The sequence below is a fragment of the Macrobrachium rosenbergii genome, unplaced genomic scaffold (genome assembly GCF_040412425.1).
Source record: "Macrobrachium rosenbergii isolate ZJJX-2024 unplaced genomic scaffold, ASM4041242v1 13875, whole genome shotgun sequence".
NCBI classification, from domain to species: Eukaryota; Metazoa; Arthropoda; class Malacostraca; order Decapoda; family Palaemonidae; genus Macrobrachium; species Macrobrachium rosenbergii.
The window spans coordinates 5,118,512-5,137,931 of record NW_027100719.1 but is presented as its reverse complement, the minus strand read 5'-3'; the positions used below and the strand labels follow the sequence as shown (position 1 = coordinate 5,137,931).

Genomic DNA, 19,420 nt, shown 5'->3' with positions numbered 1-19,420 from the left:
AGATCTTGTTGTTAATGTAATTTGTCATGACATGTTCCTTGTTGACGTACGTTTCATTTGGCGTGTGATAGCGTGTGTTCGTTCATATGTATAATCAGGAATGACAAATTAGATCTTGTGTTGACAACACGTTCGATGTAGTAGATCTTGTGTTCGTGATAAACTAGACCTGGTTCGGACTCCACAATAAGCTGTAGGTCCCGTTGCTAGGTAACCAATTGGTTCTTAGCCACGTAAAAGTAAATCTAATCCTTCGGGCCAGCCCTAGAAGAGCTGTTAATCAGCTCAGTGGTCTGGTTAAAACTAAGATATACTTTTTTTGTGTTATGGCACGTTCCAAGGGAGCATAATGAACTAAACCTTGTGTTATGACACGTTCCACGGGAACGTGATAAACTAGACCTTGTGTTATGACCTGTTACACGGCACTGTGATAAACTAGACCTGTGTTATGACACGTTCCACAGGAGCTTGTTTTTATTTTGGAATTAACTTTGCAGTGGTCAGTTGTTTGCAGTGGATGGAAGCCAATGCAGGTTCATTAAAGCGGGAGCTTTTGAATGACTTGACGAAATTCATGTTGTGAGAAAAGTTAATTCGTGAAGTTAATCGATTTTGTATTTGGTGTTTTTTAGAAGATTCTTTTGAAAACTTTCACCTGTTTTTTGAGCTGAGGAGTGACGGGGTCTCTTTTCGAAGTGATGATGGAAATTATCTTCCTAAAGGAAGGATGTCCTTATGTCATTATTATCGCTAAACCCAGGTAGAGCGAGGAATAGAATTAGTGATAAAAAACATTATATATTGTGACTGAAGTTCCTTGACGAGTGATCATGGTGGTTCTCAAAGAATATCAGAATGCGTTTATTTGTTTGGCTGTGTTTTTACGGCACTTTTGCGCAGTTGCGTGCTCCAAGGAATATTATGATAAGGACTATGAAAACACGACAACGTTTTCTTCACTCACCTCGTCCACGAAGAATGATGTTTTGAAAGGTAAACTTTTTTTAGCTCTCTAATCTATCCTATTGTCTGTCCGTTTATGTTCCGGAGAAATACTATCATTAGACAGAGTGACCAGTTTCCAATTATTGTTTCGATCGTGGCATAGTTAAAGTCATTGTCTCTTCTTATATTAAGAAGATGTGAGGCAGTTTTCTCAAAATTATATTCGACTACAGCTTGCCAGTGAGACTATAAGTGGCAAGTCCATTCAAAAATGATTATGCCAGGCATGATAACATCGTCGCCTTCAGGGAATCAGTGAAAACCAGAGTAAATAAAACTACATGCATACATAAATTACACACACACTTAACAAAGAATATATATATAGACCCGACCGCAACGGTTCGTTCCAAACATATATATATATAATATATATAATATATATATATATATATATATATATATATATATATATATATATATATATATATATATATATATATATATATATATATAATATATATATATATATATATATATATATATATATATATATATATATATATATATATATATATATATATATATATATATATATATATATATATATATATATATATATATATATATATATATATATATATATATCGCCAGGTGATATACACATGGCAACTTCGCTGTATGACAATGTTTGTCTAAGTTAATAAAAAAGGGTTATTATCGTTATTCGTAAATTATTGGCTGAATCGTGGATGATCCCTATGCTTCGAAAAAATCCCCTCAAAACGTTAGCCACTTCATGCTTCTCAATATAAGGATCACCAGCAGGCCATTGTGCCACCCTACAAGCAATGCATCACTTTTCATCACCCTTTTTGATATCTTTCTAGCCTTTTCTAGGTCTTCCTTGTCATCTCCCTTTCTTGATACATGACGAAACCATCTCGAAACACTCCGTCGCGTACGGAAACGCTTTTAACACTTTTACATATCTCGGCATTTCTCATCCTTTCAGCTCTTTGCACTACTCGTGAAATGTTTCAACAATTCATGCCTACTACACCCACCTTTCATTCATTTGCACTGAACATCCACACTCCATTTCCATAGAAGAGAGTTGGTTCAACAATCCCTCTGTACACATCCTGATGCTTTCCTTGCTTCACCCACTTCTCTTAGCTTTCCATTACCCAAAATATTCACTTCCAAAACCTGCTAGAAATTGATTTCTTGTAATCTTCTACCATTCATATTAATTTTTATTGCTCCATCTTGCTGGTATCCATTTACTCTCACAGTCTTACCTTGCTCACATTTACTGTCAGCTGCCTCCTCTTGCAATAACTTTCAAATGTTCACTAGTCTTTGTAGGTTCTCCTCCCTATCCCCAAGCAGCACTATATCTGCTCAAATGTCACTCATTTCCACACTTCATTCACGATGCTTCATCTGCTCCCACATTTAAACACATATTTACAAACACAGGTACTGTACTTTGTTAAACCTCTAGCATCCCTCCATCCACGATGATATCAAGCAACCAAGAAGACATGATACAGATTCGCTGAACAGCAGCACCAGTATGCAATAAATGTGCCTCGCTGTCGAACTTCTCAGTTCCAGAGGTCCTTTATTCCTCACACTGTTGGGCTTTGGAACAGCCTCCCTGAGGATGTCGTGCAATTGGAACTTTGGATGTTCAAGCGAAGATGCTATGCATTAATGCCATAATACAATTCTCCTTTTATTTTAATAATTTATTTATATTTTTTATTTATTTGTATATTTGTTAATTTATCTGTTTTTTCTAATAACTGATCTCCTCTTTCAGTGTTTCCCATTATCTTTTAATTCTTTCGAATGGACACCAAATTCTTGGGAATATCGAATTTCAAGTCAGTGGACCCTGTGGCCTTGTTTCCTATGAACAGGGTTCATCTTCTGAGCAATAATAATAATAATAATAATACATCCTTCTCAAACCCCATTTCTTTTTACACCAGGCCTTTTGTCCTCCTATCTACACATTCTTACAGATGCTTTACTTCCATTATAAAAAAACTTTTATTGCTACCAGCAACTTATCATCTGTATAACGTACTGACATCCTCCCCATTCCTTCTCTACAAGTACAATTGTATACTGTACCTAAATGCTTCATACAGCTTTTTCTTTAACTGTTATACTTCTCGCATAACTTTTCGTAATAGATACTTAACCCATCCAGCTCCTTCCTTGTCAGAACCCCTCACTCTAATCAATCATTGGCCTCCGTAATATTTTCCCAGTAAAAACCTACCAGATACCTTCATATGGCGAGGTCAGCAAAGTGGCCTCGTGCTGATACTCGGGGTGTGGGTTCGAATCCTGCTACCTGGTATCAGAATTTACTTCGTAATTCTTGCATAAAGGTCAAAGGCTTTGCAGTGTCAAAGGTATCGAAAAAATGTGAAGAATTCGAGAAGTTAAGAGGGCATTGTGGCTATTACAATTACGTAACCTTCCCTAGTATTCAAAGTCATGTCTTGCCTGATCTATTACTTTCACCGTTACTCAAAGTAACAATCATTCTCTTCACGCATTCCTTCAGAACCTTTCCCTCATCCAGGTAAACGTTACACACCCTGGTCAGACACTAGAAAACTTTCACTACTGTATCAAAGCATCTTCAATTAATGTATGTATGTATATATGTATGTATGTATGTATATCATTCATATCGTGGCTAGCTTTGGTCGGTAACCGCCAGGAAACTTTTCAGTTGAAGAACGTATAAATAATATGCAAAAGTTGTCTTCGTGAAACTCATTTGAGAAGGGATCAATAACATAGCTGTAATTATTTATAAGTCATTTCCAGTGGAATGCAATATCTCTGTCCGCAGGCCATTTGGGTGCGACGAATACTTAATGAGAATGTCAAGGGGACATCGTGAAAAGTTGTTCTAAAATTTGGCCGCACAAGAAAGAGGACGCGGAATCTTTTTCGTGTAGATTTACAAGGCGATATTCCCCGTAGAGGGGTAGTGCAGTCAGTGCACCCCACTCAGCGCACTGTAGGCATTACTGAAAGTTCTTTGCAGCGTCCCTTCGGCCCGTAGCTGCTACAATCCCTTTCATTCCTTACTTTCTGCCCTCTTCTAATTATTGTTTCATAGTGGAAGGTTTTCCTCCTGTTACACCATTAAAAGCTTTATACTCTCGATTTCCGTTTTCAGTGCTGAATGACCTCATAATTCCCAGTGGCTTTGGCATAAATTATATATTCCAATTCCAATTCCTTTACCTCCATTCTCGCTTCTTTTCTTCAGCCTTGCTGTACAACGCCTTAAACTGTTACTTCTTATTGCATCTGTGGCGTTTTCTCCCAGCTCCACCTTTAGTCCCATGTACTCCATTTTCTGTATTTTCTGGATCTCCTCATCTTGCTATCCAACCACTCCAGCTCCCCCTTTTAGTCTTCTGTAAAAGAAAACTATTATGCCGGCTTTGTCTGTCCGTCCGCACTTTTTTTCTGTCCGCACTTTTCTGTCCGCTCTCAGATCTTAAAAACTACTAGCCCCAGGAGTTTTTATTTCATTTAAGGTTAAAGTTAGCCATACTTGTGCTTCTGGCAACGATAAGGGATAGGCCACCAGCGGGGCGTGGTTAATTTTTCTTGGGCAGCGGCTCATACAGTATTAGCCTATAGCAAGACCACCGAAAGATAGATCTATTTTCGGTGGCCTTGATTAGGGCTGTAGCCGCTGTACAGAAAACTCGATTGCGCCGAAAAAACTTCGCCGCATTTTTTATTCGTTTACTATCTTAAGCACTGAATGGCCGAAAGTACCCAGTACTTGGCTTCACAGCCCAGATGTCGTGAATCAGTCAGTCAGTCCATTACTACCCTAATACAATTCAACTTGTATTTTAATATTTACTTACATTTGCATTTATTTATTAATTTGTTCATTTATCTGTTTTTCAAATAACTGATCCCCTCTCTCTGTATTTTCCTTTACCTTCTTTTACTTCTTTCGAATGAACACCAAATTCTTTGGAAGCTTGAATTTCAAGTCAATGGCCCCTGGGGAGCGGGGCTTGTTCCATAAGAATAGGGTTCATCTTCTAAATATAATAATAATAATAATACAGCTACTTTAGGGTAGGATGCGTTATGATAGAGGACTGATCCAACCTCCGTTTTTCGTTATAGATGCTTCGATGCTTCTGTATCAGCTCATCTACATAGCGCGTCTTGAAACCATTAGTGTGATTTTTTAAAAAGAAACCAACATCGTTTTTGGGCTGCATAATCTCTATTCTCGAATCTAAGAAGAAGCTTCTAAGCCTCCGGAAATACTACAAAGATTTAGACGTTACCTTCTGAAATAAAAGTTTCTAAAATGTTTTACCCTGACAATGCAGGAACCTGGTCGCTTGCAATTACATCAAAGATTTTGACTTTAAAGGATTCTAGTTTCACTCGAAAATTGGACTATGGGTCCGTAGTGTCAAGAACAGCAGTTATTATTATTATTATTATTATTATTATTATTATTATTATTATTATTATTATTATTATTATTATTATTATAAAGAAGATGAACGTTATTCTTATGGAACAAACCCATAGAGGATATTGACTTGAAATTAAAGCTTCCAATGAAAATTATGGTGTTCATTCGAAAGAAGTAACAGAAGGTAATGGAAATACAATAAGAGGAAGTCAGTTATTAGAAAAGGAGGTAAATAAATAAATAAATAAATAAATAAATAAATAAAATAAATAAAATATAAGTAAACTATTAAAATACAAGGAGAATTGCATCAGAGTAGTTATCAACCATTTTTGGTATTTGTCCTGCCTGGGATTTAGTCAAACTTGCCGACAGTGGCTGAGCAATATCCTGAAACCGAAGACATCACTATACAGACAACTTTATGCAATTTTATTGATATTTTATTGATTATTTGTGCACTCAAAGTAAAATATAGTCAATATGAGATACATCGTTTAAGTGATGCAAGAGAAAAAATAGGAAAGGGTTAGGAAATTACTAGGATTAGTCTGGATAATCACTATGGCCTGGATATTCACTGTGATGTATCAATGAATGTGGTACTGGTATCAGGTCGTCTTTAAAACATGAAAATCTTGGGTCCTCTCTTTTTGGTCCCGTAGGGGTTAGTGCTGTCAGTGCACCTCGCGTGGTGTACTGCAGGCATTGCTTAAGGTTCTTTGTAGCGTTCCTTCTGCCCCTAGCTATATCCCTTTCATTTCTTTTACTATAATCCATTCCCATTCTCTTTCTTCCATTTTACTTTCCACACTCTCCTGACAATTGTTTCATGGTGCAACTGCGAGGTTTTCCTCCTGTTACACCAAACCTCCTTTTCTCTCAATTTCCCCTTTCAGCCCTAAATGACTTCATTGATCTCAGCGCTTGGTCTTTGGTCCAAACTCTACATTCCATTCCATTGCAAGGAATAGATTTTAAACTAACTTAACCCAGGGCACACCATTCTACCCTGATTCTACCTGACCAAAAGGAAGGAAACCTTCGCTCTTTAGAACTCTCCCCTCAATATATTAATAAATATAAATATTAATATTTGTAGCTGGGCTGTTAAGGAGCAGGTTTGGTTACACCTCTAACAGTAGTACTGAATAATCAGGTATAACAAGTAATACATTCCCATTAACGACCAAAGGTACATGAAAATGTAAAGACTAAAAAATACATTCATTGACCTTTGGTGACAACAGCATCTTCAAAGAGAGAGAGAGAGAGAGAGAGAGAGAGAGAGAGAGAGAGAGAGAGAGAGAGTTACAAGGAGTTACAAGGATTATGATATCTCAAAGACTTATTAGTCCATCTGAGGAGACATCATGTGCCCACTTATCTCTAGGGGCAGGTTTTACTGCTCATTCATAGTGTTCTAATGATTTTGTCGAGCTTTTTTCTAAACTCTTCCACACTGTTAGTGTTTTCAACTTCTGGTGGCAGTTTATTCCATGTGTCACACATCTTGTATGTGAAAAAAGTTCCCACAATGAGATACATTGTATCTCTTCAGTTCTAGTTTCCATCCATTATTTCTTGTCTGGTTTTCGTTTAATGTGTAGAGGTTACTGTCTACCTTTGTTATGCCTTTCAGTATTTTGAATGTTTCTATTAGTTGCCCTCGCAACCGTCGTGTTTCTAAGCCTTACATGTTCAGGCTCTCTAGTCGTCTTTGGTAACCTATTTATCTGATGGATGGAATTAACTTTGTGGCTCTTGCTCGTACCCCTTCTAATCTCTTTATGTCCTTTCTTAGTGTTGGTGACCAAAACTGTACTGCATATATATTCAAGATGAGGCTAACTATTGATGTATAGAGCTGAAGCACCGTTTCCTTTTTTCTGTATTTGAACTGCCTCTTTATGTATCCCACTAGTTTCTGTGCCTTCTTTTCAGCTTTTATGCAGTTTTGTGGATTTTAAGTCCTTGGTAATAATGACTCCATGGTCCTCTTCTTGTCCTACACTATTTATGTCATTTCCAAGCAGCATGTAGCCTAGTTGGCATGAGGGTTTTTTGTTCCTGTTTGTAACACTTTACACTTATCAAAGTTAAAAGGCATTTGCCATCTTTTGACCACTCTCCTATTTTCCTTAGATCATTTCTTAAACTTTTCCCTGTATCTGGGTCTGCTGCATTTACACCTAGTTTGGTGTCATCTGCAAATTTGGCTATCCTACTAGCTAAGCCTACATCAATGTCATTAATGTAAATCAAAATCAAGAGCCGGCCAAGGACAAAACCCTGAGGAACTCCGCTTGTCACATCTGCCCATTCTAATTCTTCACCGTTTATTACAACTCTTTGTTTTCTGTTAGTTAGCCAGTCCTCGATCCAGTCTGCTCTTTCTCCTACAGTTCCTAAAGCTCTAACTTTTGTCATTAGTTTCTTGTGTGGGACTTTGTCAAAGGCCTTTTGGAAATCTAAGTAGAGTATAGCTATTGCTCTACTACTGTCGTAAATACCAAACATGTTACGAAAAACTCCAAGAGGTTTGCAAAATAGGCAGGATTTGTTTTGTGTGAAACCTGTTGACTGTTTACAAGCCATGTTGCTTCTATCAATGTGACCGACAATTTGATCTGCAATTATGGACTCAAAAATCTTACCAGGGACTGATGGTAGACAGAATGGCCTATAATTTCCTGGCTCTGCTCTTGGAAGTTTTTTGTAAGCTGGGGGGCACATTACCTAGTTTCTATCCTTTTGGTACCTTTCATTGTTCTGCAGTTTTTCTGTAGAGTTTATTTAGGTGAGGAACTATCTCGTCTTTTAACTCTTTCATTTCTTTTGGATGAATCCAATCTGGGCCAGGAGATTTAAACTTGCTGAGTTTTCTATTTTGTTTTTAACGTCTTCTGTAAATACTATTTTGTCAAGCGGTTTTCCCCCCTTCATATTTAATAGCTGGTTCAGGGATTGAGGTAGTGTCTTCCATTGTGAAAACACTAATAAAAAACATATTCAGTAACTCCGCCTTTTCCAAGTCTGAGTTCACTAGGTTTCCTCTACTGTCTCTTAAGGGACCTATGCTAATTTTTATTGGTTTCCTACTATTAACATGCGCAAGTGATTTTTGTGGGTTTTCCTTACAAACTGATGCAACTCTCTCATCTTCATTTATCGTTGCATTTCTTACTAATTTGTCCACCATTCTACAGAGTTCTTAATGCCTGCTTGCTTCCTCTGATGTTGGGTGTGGATTCATTGATTTGTGCAATCTGTCTCTTTTTCTCATTTTATTTTTAATTTCTCTGTCGAATCACTTAGGCTGAGGGTTGCTGTTTGTTAGTATTTGCTTTAATAGTATACATCTGGAGCGTTTTTCTGTGTATTCTTCTAGAAAGGCTCCCCAGTACTTATCTATGTCTGTGTTCTTGTCGTGATCTAGATTTTTAACATACTACTTTATTTTTTTTTAAGTCTCCTCGATAGTAGTCTAATCTCTTTAGCATCTTTTAGTATCTTGAGTGAATTTTTATATGGTGAATATTAATATGAAATGTAATGATTTTATGGTCGCTTTTGCCTAGATTTGCACCTACTGAAAGGTCAGACACTAGGTTATCTTCTGTTGTTAGGACGATGTCTAGTATGCTGTTTCCTCTAGTGGGTTTGTCAACCCATTGGTGGAGAAATTAACTTTTGACAAATTCTAAAAGTCTCTTTCCTTCTAAGTTTCATGTGGAGGTCATAATGTCCCCGTGTACTGCTGCATTGAAATCTCCCATTATTATGCAGAGTTGGTTGTTTATTCCTTGTCCTAGTAGTGCATACAGCTCCTCGTCGGGCATTTGTGGTTGGTGGGGAGGTCTGTACACTAGTATTAGAGTTGGCGTCTTCCCTAAACTGCTTATATTGATGCCAATTACTTCTTGCGTGATTGTAATTTTACACTCTATTGGACTGAGTTGGTCCTTCACGTATAACATAACGCCTCCACCATTTTATTGGGTCTATCTTTTTTGAACAATTTATATCCTGCTATTTGGCACTCTCCTACAAAGTCTCTTGTTGCCTCTTGTATCCATGTTTCTGTGGTACCTATTATGTCTAATTCTTCACTTGCTATCAATGCTTTGAAGAGATCTACTTTGTTCCGAATAGATTGTGCATTAAACTGCGCCACTCTGAGGGACTTTTCTATCTTCTCTTTTGTCCTCGGTGGCTTTATTCGTTTCCCTTATTTGCGCTGTTTCCTGCAGTGCTATTACTAACCAAATTTTGGGAGCTTTCCGACTTCTTCCCTTGAATGTTCAGTTCACTGAGGTGTTCGCAGAGCCATAGCTGCGTTTAAGAGAGAGAGAGAGAGAGAGAGAGAGAGAGAGAGAGAGAGAGAGAGAGAGAACGCAGTGTCATAGTTACAATTAAAGAGAGAGAGAGAGAGAGAGAGAGAGAGAGAGAGAGAGAGAGAGAGAGAGAGAGAGAGAGAGAGAGAGAGAGAGAGAGAGAAACATGTTCAGAGAGATTTAAAAGAGAGAGAGAGAGAGAGAGAGAGAGCGCAGTGCCATAGCTGCATTTAAAAGAGAGAGAGAGAAAGAAGCAGTGTAGATAGCTACAAGAGAGAGAGAGAGAAGAGAGAGAGAGAGAGAGAGAGAGAGAGAGAGAGAGAGAGCGCAGTGTAATAGCTACAATTAAGAGAGAGAGAGAGAGAGAGAGAGAGAGAGAGAGAGAGAGAGAACACGCAGTACCATAGCCACAGGTACTATACGTAAACTCTTACACTGAGAAATTAAGCCCTTCTTTCAAAAGCCAAGGGCCAACGGGACGGGAAGCCTAATGCCCACTCTTGCTCAGGAGCAGAAAACATCAACAAAAGGGAAACGGAGAAAGAAAGGAAGAGTTTATCCCGAAGGAATCAACACCACATAAATGCTGATGCAAACCGTCAAGTGTGAAAATGAATGTTTCTGTGTTAGTGGTTATGTATACTGAGTGGGTACAATGTATAAACTAATCCACAGTTACATTTTCATGTATCTTTGGGCTTTAATGGGAGTGTAGTAATTATCGTATACCTGATTATTCAGTACTAGTGTCAGGGGTGTGACCAAACCTGCTCCTTAACAGCCCAGCTACAAATATTAATATTTATTTATTAATATAGTGAGGGGAGAGTTCTAGAGACGAAGATTTCCGGAACCAGGGTAGAATGTTATGCCCTAGGTTAAGTAGGTTGGGATGTATTCCTTGCAATGGACTGGAATATAAAATTTAGACCAAAGGCTGGAACCTATGAGGCCATTCAGTGCTTAAAGGGAAATTGGGGGTAAAAAGGCCTTCATGGCGTAGCAGGAGGAAAACCTCGCAGTTGCACCATGAAACAATCACCAGGAGAGGTGGGAAGTAAGATGGAAGAAAGAGAATGAGAACGGAGGTATAGTGAAAGGAAAGAAAGAGGTGCAGCTGGGGGCAGAGGGAACGCTACAAAGAACCATAAGTAATGCCTGCAGTGCACCGCATGAGGTGCACTGACTGCACTATGCCCCTACGGGCAGGATGGATTTCTTGAACTGCCATTGCTTCATAGTTTGGGCACAGCTCATGACGATATCTGTGCTTTTCTGTAGGCTAATCATGTTGACTGACCACTGTGACCACTTATTATTATTATTATTATTATTATAATATGTGACACTGGTGATTATTATTATGCCATTATTATTATTATTATTATTATTATTATTATTATTATTATATTATTATTATTATTATTATTATATACAGTAATATTTTTCTTCCACCGGTGAATTGAGTGACTTTTTATACATTCTCTTATCTCGGGGGTGGGGGGGCGGCCGGTTAGTGCCATCAGTTCACCTCACGTGGTGCGATGTAGACTCAACTTCAGGTTCTTTGTAGCGTTACTTCTTCGGCCCGTAGCTGTATCCCCTTTCACTCCTTTTACCGTTCCTCCGTTCATATTCTGTTCCTTCCATCTTGCTATCCAGCCTCTCCTAACAGATGTTTCACAGTGCAACTGCGAGGGTTTCCTCCTGTTACACCCTTCAAATCCCTCTACTCTAAATTTCCCTTTCAGCGCTGAATGACCTCATCATAGGTCCCAGCGCTTGGCCTTTGGCCTGAATTTTACATTCCTATTCCTATTCCTATTCCTGAAAAATCTGCTGACGAAGAAATAGTGAAACATTTAATGTGTTACAATTTTTTAGATAGCGAGTTGAGTGTTACTAAGAGTATAATGTAAGAATTGGCAAAAAAACTAAATACGCTGTAAGTAAGAGGTTTACAATAAGAGAGGAGGAGAGAGAGGAGATGCAAAGGGAGCGGGAGAACGAAGACAAAGTCACGCAGAAAGAAGGATAAGCTTTAAAACGGTTGTGGGGAGTAATGAAAAGGTGAAGAGGAAAGGAACTTCTGGATTATAAGAGTGGAGTCTGTTAATGTCGGGATGGAGAGTGACTGTTTACACAATAAATGGGGAGGATTAGGAAACGATGGGAGGGGGAGAACGCAGCGACACGGACAATGATGCTGAGAAGAGGAATAAACGAGAGAGAATGGGAGACGAAAGATAAATGGGGAGTGTTAATGAGGGGATATACAGAGATGAGAGAGATGAAGAGAGGATGGTTACAGAGAGAGAGAGAGAGAGAGAGAGAGATTGTACTTGGAAGATATTTTCTGAAGACTTACCGTTACTGTTTACAGAAATTTGCTCTGTCTTTTGTGAGTAAAGCCTTTGACAATGAATAAGCTGTTAAGCCTTCTCTGGTAGTTGAGGGTCTGGGAAGAAGATTTCTCGACTTCTGAATTTCTTTTTCTGATACTGAAAGTGAAGCTGAACGAAAATATTTTCTGAGAACTGTCTAAGCTTTGGCAACAATTGACTCAACAAATTAAGAATTTAGCATTCATCTCTATATCGTTATCCCCTCATTAACACTCCCCATTTATCGTTCGTCTCCCATTCTCTCTCTTTTAATCCTCTTCTCAGTATCATTGTCCGTGTCGTTGCGTTCTCCCCCTCTCGTCGTTTCCTAATCCACTCCATATATCGTGTCAACACACATATATATATATATATATATATATATATATATATATATATATATATATATATATATATATATATATGTATGTGTGTGTATATGTGTATGTGTGTGTGTGTGTATATATGTGTGTGTGTTAGTATACATATATTATATATATATATATATATATATATATATATATATATATATATATATATATATATATATATATATATATATAAATATAAATTTCTTCAAAATCCTTTAATACCCAATTCATGCTCTACCTGAAATAATATATTTTCATATGTGTGTTACCAAGTGAATTTTTATTTAATAATAAGTTCCTGTCTCAGGCTCGAACCAGCGAGTACATTTCAGGACTGCTCGTGCATCATTTTAACAGTTCATGTTACTTTTGGATACCAGTGCAAATTATGCAAATGAGATGACTATCAACGTATAAAATCATAAGAGAGGATTTACACATTGAATTTTGAGAAACAAATTTCAATCGTTGATGTTCCATTGAAGATTCCATTTAAACTTTGCCTTTGGGCTAGTAATGTCTTACCTTATGAATATTTACTTTAGAATGACATTTAAGTAAAGACTTTGAATTAAAATCAATTGAAGATGTTGACAGAATAAATGGCATTCACAAGAAATAATTGATGGAATTTCCTCAAAGAACATTATTTTAATGTCAAAACTTCGAAAGTAGTATTCATATATGTCAGGCGTCTCGTTCAATCTTGGATTTTTTTTGCAATATTTTCTAAATGTCTCTTATGAACTTGTATGTTGAGATTCTCATTTGCATAAAATGGTATCAAAGAATTGTAAGTGACATCAAAGGAAAAATCAAAGATCTAAGGACTTTTGGAAAGAATTTATTTCTAAGGCATTCATTATTGAAATGATTGAATTATATCTGATTTCAATATGGTATTTATCAAAATGATATACATAATTATATGACTTTTTAAACATCAAAGAAAATTTATTCCATGATGCTCATTTAAAATGCGTACTGTCCTAGTTTGCCTCGATAGTGGGACGATGAACTTAGATCAGTAAGAATTGTTCCGCATCGGCTCCTTCTTCCTGTCTCCTGGATCTCCCAGGATCAGATGAAGATTCCATCCCAACCCATTAAATTGGGAATAAACTTATTATGTTAAAAAATAGAGAGTCAAAATAATAATATAATATCTTTATAAATAATTTATATATATATATATAACTGATTACAAGTGAGATAAATAAAGAATCTTCTTTTATACAATTTTTATTTAAAAGCTATGAAGTTAATGAGTTAAAGTGAAAATTATCGTTTCTTTGCTTACAAAGTCGTCTTTTATAAATTGGGTGAGGATAGTTTACTTTTCATTATATTTGTTTGTTTCAACATTTTTACTGTACAAGTACTTTGGGTTGAAGTCTTGTTTTGTGAAACTTATTTAAATTTTTGAAACAAGTACTTTCACAAAACAAGTCTTTTGTATTCATTTATGTTTCTTTAAAGCACTGAAGGAGCAAAATGTCTTGTTTTGTATTCACTTATCGTTTGCTTTTGAACTAAAGTAATGAATTTTCTTGTTTTTTTATCATTTGCTTTTGATACAAGTAGTTTTTATGAATTTGAAGTCTTATTAATGTTCATATTGTTTGCTTTTGATACAAGTACTTTCATAAGTTGAAGTCTTGTTTTGTATTCACTTATCATTTGCTTTTTGATACAAGTACTTTCATGAATTGAAGTCTTGTTTTGTATTCATTTATCAACTTTTTGATACAAGTACTTTCATGAATTGAAGTCTTGTTTTATTGTATTATCATTTTTTTTGCAGCAGTAAACAGAAGTTGAAGTCTTGTTTTAGACTTATCGTTTGCTTTATACAAGTACTTTCATGAATTGAAGTCTTGTTTTGTATTCACTTATCGTTTTGCTTTTGATACAAACTTTCATGGATTGAAGTCTTGTTTTGTATTCACTTATCGTTTGCTTTTGATACAAGTACTTTCATGGATTGAAGTCTTGTTTTGTATTCATTTGCTTTTATCATTTACTTTTGACACAAGTACTTTCATAAGTTGAAGTCTTGTTTTGTATTCACTTATCATTTGCTTTTGATACAAGTACTTTCATGAATTGAAGTCTTGTTTTGTATTCACTTATCGTTTGCTTTTGATACAAGTACTTTCATGAATTGAAGTCTTGTTTTGTATTCACTTATCGTTTGCTTTTGATACAAGTACTTTCATGGATTGAAGTCTTGTTTTGTATTCACTTATCGTTTGTACTTTTTTTAACAAAGTACTTTCATGAATTGAAGTCTTGTTTTGTATTTCTTATTTGCTTTTGATACAAGTACTTTTATGGATTGAAGTCTTGTTTTGTATTCACTTATCGTTTGCTTTTGATACAAGTACTTTCATGAATTGAAGTCTTGTTTTGTATTCACTTATCGTTTGCTTTTGATACAAGTACTTTCATGGATTGAAGTCTTGTTTTGTATTCACTTATCATTTGCTTTTGATACAAGTACTTTCGTAAGTTGAAGTCTTGTTTTGTATTCACTTATCGTTTGCTTTTGATACAAGTACTTTTATGGATTGAAGTCTTGTTTTGTATTCACTTATCGTTTGCTTTTGATACAAGTACTTTCATGAATTGAAGTCTTGTTTTGTATTCACTTATTGTTTGTTTTTGATACAAGTACTTCATCATTGAATTGAAGTCTTGTTTTGTATTCACTTATCGTTTGCTTTTGATACAAGTACTTTCATGAATTGAAGTCTTGTTTTGTATTCACTTATCGTTTGCTTTTGATACAAGTACTTTCATGAATTGAAGTCTTGTTTTGTATTCACTTATCGTTTGCTTTTGATACAAGTACTTTCATGAATTGAAGTCTTGTTTTGTATTCACTTATTGTTTGCTTTTTACAAACTTTCATGAATTAAAGTCTTGTTTTGTATTCACTTATCGTTTGCTCTTTGAAGTACTTTTGGATTGAAGTCTTGTTTTGTATTCACTTATCGTTTGCTTTTGATACAAGTACTTTCATGAATTGAAGTCTTGTTTTGTATTCACTTATCGTTTGCTTTTGATGCAAGTACTTTCATGAATTGAAGTCTGAAGAGGTTGGTTTAACCTTCTTAAACGAATTCATAATTAGTAGAATCTGACAGCATCCTTCGTGCACAGTTTTGGATGATGTTTCATTATTCGTCCATTCTTACTGAATATGTTTTCTTCTCTTCTCTATTTATCTATCTGCAGTTGCCTCCCATGTCCCCTTTTCTCTCCGCTTTATCCTCGTTCTCCCCTTACCATCGTTAGCTTTATCGTCTGTTTAATATCTATTGTCATGATAAATCAAAATCGTTATTTCTCTCCTCCCCTTAAGGGTCTCAGCTGCAACCCTTTTCATTCTTCTTTTCTACCTCCTTCGTATTCTATTCTCTGTCTTCCATCTTACTTTCTTCAACCCTCTCCTAACAGTTGTTCCATTCTGCAGTTACAAAAGGTTTTCCTCCTGTTACACTTTTCAAACTTTTTTACTCTCAGTTTCCTTCTCAGCGCTGATTGACCTCATAGATTCCAGCGCTTGGCCTTTAGCCTAAATTTTACATTCCATTCCGTACAGTTTGGCAAATGAGAACCAAAGGGGAAAGAAGCTGTATAAATTTTAAAATAAAAAATGTAAACTGGCTTATCGGTGTTCATCAGGTACCATTGCTTTGATTATTATTATTATTATTATTATTATTATTATTATTATTATTATTATTATTATTATTATTATTATTATTATTATTATTATTATTATTCAGAAGATGAATCTTATTCATATGGAACAAGCCCAAATGGACCATTGACTTGAAATTCCAGCATCGAAAGAATATGGGGCCCATTTGAGAGAACTTACAGAAGATAACAGGAGATACAGAAAGAATAGGTTAGTCATCAGAAAAGAAAAAAAAAAGTACATTAATAAATAGATAAACAAATTGGTAAAAGCATAGATAAATGATTAAAGTGCAATTTGAAATGTTTTCGGGTAGTTATGCATTGCATCTTCACTTAAACGTTTGAAGACGCTTGCTTTTGAGACTCGGGGTAACTCTTGGCGAACCCTTATTGACCCACCTGTATGGATCGTGTCGGGGCTTACAGGGCAAAAGAGTGGGTGACTAGATTTAACAGGTAACTCACAGAGTATTACCGTATTTCGCTGTTGCTTTTAGCTGAGAAATGGACCGAATATGAGTAGGCTAGGCCTAACTAAAAGGGTCTTCTGTATGTTACAGAAATTTCAGTGCGTTTTCTTTTCCATGTTTTTTTTAATTGAATCATGTTTAAGGATAATTATCTTGAAAGTGGCCTTATTTGGTTTTGTTATATTGTGTATTTTAGCTAGAAATAGTTGGAATATGAGCAGACTAAGCCTAACTGAAAGTGTCTTCTCTGTATATTACAGAGCATTCTATGAATTTTTTTCTATATTTTTTTACTTGAATCACGTCTAAGGATAATTATTTCAAAGTGGTTTTATTTTATTTTCTTTTATATTGTGTATTTATCATCAATGTGCTTGCTATTGTGAGTTATCTGTTTGCGTTGCATTTCTTTAAGGCCCTACTCCTGCATAGTTGTAGGTTGCCTGTTCCAAAAGCCTTGGGAATCTGATATTGTTTCTACCTATTTTGTTCCGCTCACTATAATTTTAATAGAAAGACTGCCTTTTTACTTCTCGTCCACTAGTCTCCTGCGTCAGGAGAATGATATGCAAACTCAGAGAGAGAGAGAGAGAGAGAGAGAGAGAGAGAGAGAGAGAGAGAGAGAGAGAGAGAGAGATATTAGACTGATATCTAACATTTAACTCGCTCAAACTGAAATCTGAAACACTGCAAACTTGAGGCCAGTTTCTCTTTTTTTTTCAAAATTCCTCAAATGTTGTTGAACTCTCTTGATAATGAAGTCAAAAGCTATATTTGAGTGTGATTTCTTGATGAGCTATTGCAACCTATTTTAGATCATTTGTCCTTCCTTTACTGAAATACTGTTATTTGATGTGGATGTCTGCTTCTACCTGAGATTAGTCTCTTTTAAACAGAGTGTTTCTTAGTGGTAGGTTTCTGTCTCTAACATCGTAGTCATGACTTGGACCGTCGACGGACGGTCTCTTCTTTGTCACTTTTTCATAAGTTGTATTTCAACAGAGATATTTCACGTTCACAATTGATCCATGATCCCCTTTTCCTGACGAGAGCGACCGGATTTGCTGAACAGCAGCACCAATATCCAGTAAATTTGCCTCGCTGTCGAACTTCTGAGTTCCAAAAGTCCTTTATTCCTCTCATCGTTGGACTGTGGAACAGCCTCCCAGAGGATGTCGCGCCGTTGGAATCACAAAATCTCGAGCGAAGATGCAATGCCTAACTACCCTAAAGCAATTTCCCTTATATTTTATAATTTACTCAAATTTTTATCCATTTATTTGTTAATTTGTTATTTTTTCCTTTTCTAATAACTAAACTCTTCTTTCTGTATTTCCTATTCCCTTCTGTCACTTCTTTCGAATTCTTTGGAAACTTGAATTACAAATCAACGGCCCCTGTGGCCTTGTTTCATATGAATAGGGTTCATATGAACCCTATTCATGTGATAATGATAATAAATAGATAATAGATTTTACCATCTGTTGCCATGTTGTAATATAATTATTGTAAAGTTTATGCAATGCAATACTGCCTCGGATTCAGATATTTCGGCCGTAGATAAAAGCTCCCGATAAAAATTAAGGTGAATATAAATATTACTCGCAACCTATGCATTGAAAAGAACGGCCCCAACTGCATTACATTAACATATTTTGCTTAGTCATGACATTTCGCATTGGATGCGCTTAATTGGTTTCATTTAACTAAATCGTGCGTTCAGCTTCGACAACAATTTACAATAAAATGTCCGGAATTGATTAAATTTTTTTCATTCGTTATTTTAATCGAGGTTCAAAGGCCCTCGTGAAATATGGAGGCTTCCGTATATTTCATTATCTTTCATTTCATTCTGAAATTAAAGCAGTATATCTGCTTTTATGTCCTAATGCTGATAAATGCTTGAAATTTTTGGTGTTCTGTGATGGTCGTTTCTTCGACGGTGGCCATGTACATATTTGCGAAAGAGTCCCTAAGTGGAGATTCCCAGAGTGGTGGAACACCTGTCGTGATAAAAAACAATAAATGGAAGAAAGAAGTCTGCGTATTTTTCACCAGAAACTTATGCGCGAGAATCGGAAAAAACTCCGACCTTTTGAGGATTCCTGCGAAAACTCACTGATGCCACTGAAGCAATTGCGTTTAACGAAAATTGTTTAAGAGAAATCTATGCCCTAAAAGTACACACACACACACAGTGTTGGACAGGACCACACCCACAGTCTTATATATAGTGAGATATAGGGCATTATATATATATATATATATATATATCACTATAGATATGGGGTTATGTGTGTGTGTGTGTTGTGTGTGAAATGGAAATGAACACATGGGAACGTGTTTTAGAGAAATAATTATAACTCACCACGGGATTGAACCCCGGTCTTTATTAGAGTATATAGCAATTCGGGCACATAGGACTATATAAAGATATGGTCCTGTGGTATATATATATATATATATATATATATGTATGTATCACCTGTACATCCATATATATTTATATTGCATATATATGGTTAGGATACACGTAATGTATTTTATAGTTAATTTGCATTTTTCCATACATCTCTTTCTTCCAGGTTTCACGTTCTCTTTTTATTACCCTTGTTAAGGATCCATTCTCACATGTTTCAAAAAAGAATTTCTTTGTCAACAGAACAGTTTTATTTCTACACTATGAACAGTATCGTGC

General features: G+C 35.9%; 2 protein-coding genes across 2 annotated transcripts in view; both read left to right on the top strand.

The window, feature by feature from the left end:
* The window catches only part of LOC136837888 (uncharacterized), a 269,555-nt gene that overhangs the window by 183,954 nt on the left and 66,181 nt on the right, over positions 1–19,420 (top strand). The window lies entirely within an intron of this gene.
* The window catches only part of LOC136837895 (DE-cadherin-like), a 385,893-nt gene continuing 366,612 nt past the window's right edge, over positions 140–19,420 (top strand). The window contains 1 exon segment of the mRNA XM_067102776.1: positions 140–996. The gene's annotated coding sequence lies outside the window, so the exon portion shown is untranslated.